General features: G+C 44.2%; 1 non-coding gene across 1 annotated transcript; it reads right to left on the bottom strand.

Annotated features, from left to right (window-relative positions):
• Positions 1–785: 785 nt before the first annotated feature.
• Positions 786–856, bottom strand: TRNAC-GCA (transfer RNA cysteine (anticodon GCA)). Its single transcript has one exon. It is a non-coding gene; the product is annotated as a tRNA-Cys (tRNA).
• Between the last annotated feature and the right edge of the window lie 6,657 nt (positions 857–7,513).

Below are 7,513 nucleotides of genomic sequence, written 5' to 3' on the forward strand. Positions count from 1 at the left end.
TGACTCCCAATCGGGTTGCCTTCCCAGGTCTCGCCGGTGTTGCCTGTAGGTCGTGATGTGCCTCGAGATGGCCGTCTCCTGTCCCCCTTAGGTGGGGATCCGCTCCTTTTAAGCTGCGTCTTCCTCTAGGCACCTTTATGGAAGACAGGGAGTTTTGCCCTTTTTTTCGCTTCTCGTTCACCTTCTCATCAGTTGCAGGGTTTGGTGGCCTGAAATTGACTTGGCTTCGCCTTCCTTGAAGCCCCTCATCTCTAGAAGCCCGGCTCGCATCCATTCGTCGTTCGTTCGCTCCTTAGTCGCCCTTTTTTTAGCAGCCTCGTTCTTGTGACATGCTATGTTTCCCCTCTGCATTCCCAAGTCAAGGGTGAGTCCCATGCGTCAGTTTGTGGATCGCGGTCTCAGGCACTAATCCCTACAGGTGCCCGTAGTAGGCCGGCCGCCCTACCTAAACCAATCATCATATCGGTCCCTAAGCCCCATTAAAGGCTCGGCTTCAAAACCGTATGTGGAGCTTCCGCCTCATACGGCTCCTCTAAATGGAGATAGGCCTAGCCCAGGCTTGTGCGGTTAAGGTTGTTTTGTTGTACATGAAAGAAAAAACGTTTTCAAAAGGGATGATAGCCCTTACACTAACTACTATCTATAATCAGAAAGGATTTACTTATATTAGGGGATCGAACCTCCAGATGCTTAGACAAGTATCGACTTCTCTGCTTCTGCTGGTGAATAATTCGGCGAATTCTATCAACAGAACAAAATAGGGGATTTAGAGTCTTTTGTTGATCAGGCGACACCCGGATTTGAACTGGGGAAAAGGGATTTGCAGTCCCCCGCCTTACCACTCGGCCATGCTGCCAAAATGAGACAAAATAGATTGTTTTCCCCTTTTCCAAGAGTAGACAAGTTGGGATGCGGTAATAGGATCCGTTCCTTCGCTCCCAACTCCTTAACCTAAGCTCCAACTCAGTCGTCAATAGCTTAGAAAACTTTCAGACAGTCGCCCTACTTTTGCTTTTTCAAACAGTTGCTTCCCTTAGAAATGACTTCTTTTTCGATTAGGTAAAAGATATAGGGCTGCCCTTTTTAAGTTGCAAACTCTCGTTCTATCACAGTTTCTCAACTGTACATAAGGTAGGCTCAGGTAGTTATTAGGAAAGGCTCTTTGGAAGTCCCTTCGTTAGCCAACGAAGCTTCAGTCGCTTCCTTAGGTAAAAAAAAAAAGTAGGCCTATGGTCGGCCTACACTTGTAAAGCCCCTTAGTGAGGGAGGCGCTTTTTTTCAAAGGATCTGTACAGAACTAAGCTTTAGGGAAACGTCTGAGAAAGCTAAACCGACAACTGAGTTGGAGCTTTTGTAGGGAGCGAACGAAGTGAAGCTAGCAAAGAAAGTTATTCTCTATACAGCAACTCATTCTATGAACTGCTCAGGCCAACTTGAATTGGGAGCTAGCCCAGTTTCCTCTGATAAAAAAGACTAAGATCGATTTATTTATAGACAGATATCGTGTGTACTGATTGACTAGATGTGAGGGGAAAACTTTCTTGATGGGTCGACACAGGGCGACTGTAAGGCCGAGCAAAGTGACGGTTTTCAGACTTTAGGAGGCCGAAGCGACTGAAATAAAGTAAGGAGCGAAACGAAGTGAAGCTTTGCTTGCTCAGCTATCGCAAAGCTTGCTCAGTTATCACTTCGCTCGACTGATAAGGAGCAAAGCTCCTTTGATAGGAAGAAGGAAGTAGCGACGACGGCGCTCTGTCGATTTCATACCATTCAGCCTCTTAAACAGTTTCATCGATAATAGACTTTTCTCCCAATCCCCACAGGCAGCGGTGGCATCACGGCCCCAAGCCAACCCTTCACCAGCTCGATAAGTTGCTCCAACCGGCATATCGATTGAATCAGCCTTAGCAGGTTCATCTGGTTGCCAACTTCGGCTTGCTCAATCGCTCATTGTATAGACGCTGGGTTCTATCTTTATTTAGGAACCTAAGCCGTACCAGTTACACGTCAAGCATTATCCGCTCTCAAACCATCCTATTCCTGATCAACTGGAGTGCAACTAGAAGAGAGGCCTTTCAAACAAATTCGTTAAACTCGTTTGGTCCGATATTCTATAGGAACGAAGTAACGACGAGCGACTTTTTATAGGAAAGAAGTCATCTTCTTCAATGCCAACAAATGAAACAATCCTTATGGTTTTGCCTAATCTTTCCAACATCTGCTGATTTGCTACCAGAGATCTATTTTATTAACAGTCTCAAGCTCCCATAGGGAGAAAACCTGCCGGATGCGTTAAGGCTGCTTATTCTTTCGCGCTAGGTCCCCCTCGCTCCCCACTCCTTAACCTAAGCTCCAACTCAGTCTTCGCTCATCCCTACTTTATTTCAGTCGAGCTAGCTTCACTTTGTTCAGCCCTACATTAAGTCAGCCTAGGTTGTGAGGCGATAGTGGCTGCAGCAGATATGCCGTTTCTTGAAACATCCTGAACCAAAAGTCGTTGCCGTCTCCAAGCCCCGGATTCCAACAATAGGAACACCCCCGACGAACCCTTTTCTTTATTGTTCATTATGTAAACGCCTTCTAAAGAAGCCAACTACCCCCACCGGCCGTTCTCCGCCTGATTCGCTTTCTTTGGAATAGCACTTTCTAGTGAGTCACACTGAGCAAACCCTAGATCACTAATGCCAGCTTTTCATTCGATAACCAGCACCTCTGGGAAAAAACAAAAACCCAACCTCGACCTCCAAAATCCCTTAGCAAAAGCAAGTAAAAAACCTTAAGAGAGTTTCATTAGTCTTTTCAGATGAGATGTTACATCCTATCCCGTAATGAAATACTCTTTGTGCAACACTTCCTCTCTCATTCTAGTCGGCTCTATTCCAACTGGCTACTCTCACTCAAACCTATCTCATTATTACCATTATATTGTGTATGAATTGGGGAATTCCCCAGAAACTGGTTATCGGTTGGTTTTTTGTAAGTCTAACCCCAATATTAGTCATCCTCCCCAAACCTAAGACAATCGTTTTGATACCTGTTATTCTCTTTTTAGACTAAATAGACACTAAAAGGTTCCTGACGAGTACTGGAACTCCGGAACTTACAGCCAGGGATCCAATTCTCAAGCAGATTGGAGAGCTTCTCATACTTTTGGAGAACTTCCAGCTATCAAGGAGACAAAAAGCTATGTGAAGTCAAAGATGAGTTCTGAATGATTTTCAAGATGGACCCCAGGCAAGTGGTTTTATTTCATGGTGTTTCCAGTAGTGAAACGACCTAGGGTGAAGAGGGAGCTAGCGACTGTCTTGTTAGAAGCTTGCTACAGGGAAGGCGACTGTCTTGCAAGATTCGAGGTGAAGGATATCCTTTCATTGGGTGTGGAACCGGACGACATCTGGTCAGACAATGACTAATCTCCTATCGTTAGGACCTCTTCCGGATAGACAAAATCTATATGTCGTCGCTATTCTTATTTTGCAATGAGCTCTTCTAAACCGAATTCACCTTTCCAAAATCAAACGGCCGTACTCGTCTATGTATATCAGAGGTAACGACTCGAATGGTGTTTTCTATCTCTTTACTCGTTTCTCTCTAGCTCAGTGGTAGAGCGGTCGGCTGTGAACAACTCACCGGAAAAAAAAGGTTCGAATCCTGCTTGAGATTTCTATATAATACGGTATATAAAACGATATCTCAATCCAAATTCTTTATATACATAATATACGCTATTTTATAGAGCCTTTCTAAATCACAGCTACTAGTTTAAGGGTGAGGTGCTTATGGGTCCCCTCTACCTGAGTATCCCGGGTAAAGTGTTCAATCAGGAAATCCCTAGTCTTCGTCTTCGACCCAAAGAGTATTTCATTCCTACTAGAGTTCTCCTTGGAGACTAACCCTAGGCGCGGAATATGTTCTATCCATGCAAAACAAATCCAACTGAAATAAAGTAGGGAAGCTGAACGAAGTTCCGCTTGCTCAGCTATCGCTTCGCTCAGTCTCTTATCAAAGGCAAGCTTAGAAAAGTTGAGTCGATGAGAGACCGAAAGGAAGGAAGGGAACTAAACCAGGTCTCTAAGCGTGCGTTCTTTTTCTTAGGTTGAAAAAGGATCCCTCAGTACCTTAATTAAGGGGACTTGAGAAAAAAAGACAGCTTCACTTCCCTTCATTGAATGGTACTAGACTGGGATAAACCCTCCTTCCACTTGAGAACTTATTGAAAGGCAAGTCACAAAGCGGTTGTTGACATCGATGGGTTGAAGGCCCAATAAAGCCGTTAGTTGGTCATCAACAATCGTAGCTTCAACTCAAAAGAGATGTCGAACGGCCTTTCAGAAAGAGGGAGACCGACTTGTGATATTTGGTTCAGTGGTCCATAACCAGGAGGTCAAAAATGGCATGATACCTTCTACATCTTCTCAAAACTCCTGCTGATCCCAGTAGGCTACACTTGCGAGGGAACGAACGAAGTGAAGCGGGGAAGCTATGTCTTTCCTTTTTGTATTACACGCATGTTCCCTTGAACTCGCTGAAGGCGAATGCTCCATAAGGTGGAAGCCCACCTATACCTTTACCCGGTCATAGACATAGATGAAAAAAAAGGAGTGGTTGAGGAGAATTAGTTTGAGAGTGTTGGGAAGGACCCGAAGGGCATCTATTAGAGAAGTGAAATACCTGTAGTTAAGATACCGAAGCGTTAGGTCAATATCAACAGTGAGCTAGCCTATCGAGTGCAGGTCCTTTACCATGAATGGAACGGAACTTACAGATTTCAACAGTTAATACCGGTTAGGTAAACAGTAGGATATACTTTGAAAAGTGGAGTATGATCTTTTTTTAGCGTAAGCTAAGATTAGACGGGTATCGACATTTGGCTTCTTACAGTTAGTGACAAGACCTTGAAATCCAACTAGTGCATCATCGCTCTCTCGCTATCGCTCATTACTGATTGAGAGGTGCGCCAGCGGCGACGTAGATATATATGGGAGTAGGCTATGCGACCCCTTGAAGAACAATATCGATTAAAAGCAGTATTCGTTTTTCTTCCTTGGTGACGGATGGCTTTTTTGGATCGGACCTCTAGAAAAGTGGGAGACATTAACTTATCTATGAGGGGAACCTAGAGACTTATTTGAATTGCGAGAATAACTGGCAACTAGCGACTAGGACCTGCCAACTACAAACTGCCTCATTAGGTGAAGTCGAATAGCGCTTCCTCATTAGTCTCTATCTACTGACCTTCCCTAAGATTCAGAAGAACACTCGGGTGGTTGTTTTAAGCTAATAGGAACGACTTTTTTCAGACTGAAAGAGGCCGAGGCAAAGGAATGAAGACCATAGGGATTAAGGTGCGAACAAAGTGAAGCTAGGCGACTCATTATGAGTTAGATCCTATTATCACAATTTCCGGGTTATTGGGATTGTCGAGTTCTAAATAGTAAATAGTGGGAAGGCCCCATTCTCCTAGCTCATAATCAGAATCTAAGCCCAATAGTTCAAGCTCTTGTAATGAAATCACATGATATTACGTATATAAGGGTGAGTGCTCAATCTAATCCCATCTCGTTCACCCGCTCCCTAAAAAAGCTCCAACTCAGTCGTCGATAGCTTATTTCACTTGAAGACAGTCACTTTGTTCGTCGACTCTATGAACAGAAACCCGTTCAGCCTCATCAAGGTCAACTTACACTGACGGTGAAACCACTACTTAGTCAACCCACTTTTATGCCATTGGATTTACCGCTGGGTAAGCTGCTTCTTAAAGGAAACTTGCTCTTCTTATGAATAAGGCTTCTCGAACCAGCCCGACGTATAACGTATTAACATGTGAACCGGAATTCAAGAGGGCTTTAGAAGGCGAGGGAGGCCGAATTTACCAGCTTAGCCGCTCAACCTCATAAGCCAATGACTCGAGGAGCAGCTGATATACCAGTGCCATCACCGGTAGTAAGCCCGTTGACCCAGCTTCAGCAGCAGCTTAAGCGCCAATAGTTGGGAAAGTCAACTTTTCAGTGGACCGCAGCAGTAGATTCAGATGTCGATGAAGCAGTGGTTATGAAGGCATGGTGAATGAACAAAGTGAAGTTGGACTTAGCTGCAAGAGTTTAGTAAAGCTTCCTGTTCAAAAAGTGAGAGTTTTGAAAAGAAATAGTAGGGGAGGACTGTGAAATTGGCTTATGTTGACGGCACTTCCGATTCCATAATACGAGTTATTGCTCTTCTGCATTAGATCGATCACAAATGATATGGGCCGACCACTTAAACAGATGCCCTATCAATAGGATCGGTGGGCACCATTCAATATCTCCCGGATAGTTCAGATCTCAACCTTAGTTGTTCTGTACGATCACTACTAGTAACCGCTTTTCGGCCCAGGAAGCTAGTAAGATCCAATTTACCCCTTATGGACGCCGCATCGTCGGTACATAATCAGCCAAATCAGATCTCTAATGTCCAAGTTTGCTTCCCTCTCAACAAGTACAGTCGTCGATAGCTAAGCAAGCTTTGCCTTACTTTATTGAAGACTGTCGCTTCCCTTTGTGTCATCCTTAGGATAGCTATCAATCGGCCTTCTTTAATCGTCTGCAGGACCATACCCAAAATAATGATCACACCCATATAGTCCTTCCTAGACTTACCTATTAATCCATTTGATAGGAGAATCGATTCTATTGACCACTCTCATTGATTGCTCGCTGAACCTCTCTTCAATTCCCTGCCTCACCCCCTCGCCTTCCAAAGCTTTGCTCACCTATGGTCGGCTCACTTAAATAGAGGCAAACCTTTTTTTCCGCTCATTTCCACTTTGGAAAGGAGTGGCAGAAGTCATCAAGGGTGAGCAAAGCGAAGGGAAGCGACTGTCGCTTGCTAAACCGCTTGCTTCGCTTCGCTTAGGGGAACTCTAGACTCATTCGCTCCTTACGCTCGCTAGATCAGTGAAGTCTTGTATGATTAGACGGGGCCGAGCAAAGTGAAGGAGGGGGAAGGGAAGACCTAAGGGAAACGACTGTTTGAGCGAAGCTAGCTCGAAAGTAGTGCTCTTCGCTCGACTGTACTTATTGATAGCCTTTTGTCGCCCTTTGTCAAAGCTTGAAATAAGGAAGGCGAAGGAAGTTGTTTATAGATACAGATGTTTCTGAGTGTTAGCAGTTATGAGAGCATATTAAACTCCTAGCTCCTTATCAGTCGCTTCCCTTGAAAGAAGCACGAGCGAACAAAGTGAAGCTAGGGCCCGGTCTTTTTTCTATTCTTTTTTGAGTTAAGCAATGAGTGTCGGAGATAAACCTCTACTTAACAACTTAGACTTACTACTGCATGAGACTCTAATCCTTAGTCAGAGAGTAAGAGTAAGTAACCAGATAATAGAAGTTATTAATAAGTTAGTAGTTAATATAGATTATTAGAGTTAAGTTACGTGTGAGCAAGGGTAAATTAGTAGCAAGTTATAGAGAGTGGATTGAGTCAGAGTAGTTAGTAGTGTGTGTAGTAATGTTGTGAGCGTAGTATAATAAGTAAT

The sequence above is a fragment of the Amborella trichopoda genome, chromosome 3 (genome assembly GCF_054954075.1).
Source record: "Amborella trichopoda isolate Santa Cruz 75 chromosome 3, AtrichopodaSantaCruz75HAP2 v2.0, whole genome shotgun sequence".
NCBI classification, from domain to species: Eukaryota; Viridiplantae; Streptophyta; class Magnoliopsida; order Amborellales; family Amborellaceae; genus Amborella; species Amborella trichopoda.